A 1,928-nucleotide genomic window follows, 5' to 3' on the forward strand; every position below is an offset into this window, starting at 1 on the left:
TTTCAATTCGAACGGACGCTGAAAAATGTCGTCATGAATAGTGAAAGTGCTTTTTGCTTGGCTTCTTGGAGAAGCCACCTTGAGGGCCTTTTTGGTATTTCCCCCCTTGGCTTCTTGGAGAAGCCACCCTTGGGCTTGGCCTATAAATAGGGGTGGAGGGGGCTGCCTAAAGGATCATCCCTTCTCACATACATGCCATTGCAATAATCTGGCTTCTTCTCTCCCTCCCAGCGAAATAGTTTCGTAGAGCCGAAAGGCTGTCTGGGTTCCGGCAGGAACTAGTTCTGGACGGCGAAGCCCTGCCGGATAGCTGACACCGTATGTGTGCAACTCTGTAGAGAGGTCATAGTTTCGATCTTAGTGCCCTGAGGGGCTGTTCGAGAGTGCCTCCCGAAGGGCTATCCAAGTGACAGTCCGAGTTCTGTGGGTCCTCCCGGAGGGCTGTCCGAGTGACCGTTCGAGTTTCGAAGGTCCTCCCAAAGGGCTGTCCGCGACACCGTCCGTGGGGCTGTTCGACCGCCTCCTGGAGGGCTGTCCGTATGGCGGATGAGGGTATTCATCCTCTCGGTTGGGAGGTTGTAAATCCTAGCTGCGGGGATCTGCACCGCCGATCGTCATCGACTCTACTTCCCGCTGCGCTACGAGTCGGTAACGAAAAAGATCAAACCATGTATGCAGTCTCCATAGTGGTCCTGGGCTGGTGCGTAGGTCGGAAATTTTTTGTTTTCTGCTGCGTTACCCTACAGGTGCATCACCCGCCGGCTTGTCAGCTGGTCTTGGAGAGGAGCGGGGGCAGGCGGCCCCTGTTCTCACCTCCCCTCGCCAGCCTTTGGGCGGGACGACGACTGAGCTGTCCGCGTCAGGTGGGGAGCGTGGGCAGATGGCCCAACGCTCTCCCACCCTGCGCTCTCCGGGGCCGGGGCCGGCGGCGGGTCCTGGGGCTTCTCTACATCCGCGCGGTGGGGGTGGGGCGGGAGGCCTTACCCCTATCGAGGCCACTAGGGAGGAGGTCATAGCTTTTGGAGGTATCCCGGATCCTGTTTCTGAGGGGCGGCGGATGAGTTGTCGCATTCATGACCAGCCAGATGTTGATGACATGCAGCTGAGGTGCGCCAGGCGGGCGGCCAAGCTTCGTGATATTGAGGTCACTACGGGTATGTCGGTCAACATTCCTATTCAATACTGCATTTTTCTGATGATGAGATTATTCATAATGCAAATCAGCTAGGAGTTTCACTAGGTAGTAATGATAATGAAATCTCGCATTCAGTTAATGACCTCTTGGATCTTGAAGCGGATCGTGCTTTAGATATGATTCGCAATTTAGCAGCTGTTAAACCTATGAACGATTCCGACATTGCTCAGTTGGGAGTGAGGGTGTTAGATACGCTTTGTGTAGATATTGCCCCTCCCCCCCCCCCCGAGACCGAGGAGGAGGAAGATTCTTTACCTCTTGGGGATAGTGAACCTATAGAGGATCCTTGCGGTAGACCCACTGAACCCGGTTGTGAGGACTGAGTGGAGGACTTAGCCAAGCCTAAACGCAAGTAGAAACGCAAAATTTACCCAGCGTCAGCGGTGCGTAGAAGTGCTAGGAACCGGATGACCAAAAAAATTCATGATGAGTTATGAGAGGAATTTTTAGAAGTAGGAGAGGTCTGAGGGACTTGGCTAAAAGAAGATTTCTAGCAGAGGCTTCTATCGAACATAGGTTGGATTTTATTGCTCTTTCTGAAACAGGAAGAGGCAATTCTTCTCCTCAATTCCTAAATACGTTGTCGGGAGGTGTCGATTATGATTGGCACTGTCTTCCCCCGAGAGGAAGATCAGGTGGGATCTTACTTGGTGTTAGATGCGAGACGTTGGAAGTCCGAAGTGTGGTCATGGGAGATTTTGCCGTCAAGTTTCGGGTTAGGTCGAAGGTCGAT

This window comes from Aegilops tauschii, chromosome 6 (genome assembly GCF_002575655.3).
Source record: "Aegilops tauschii subsp. strangulata cultivar AL8/78 chromosome 6, Aet v6.0, whole genome shotgun sequence".
Classification (NCBI taxonomy): Eukaryota; Viridiplantae; Streptophyta; class Magnoliopsida; order Poales; family Poaceae; genus Aegilops; species Aegilops tauschii.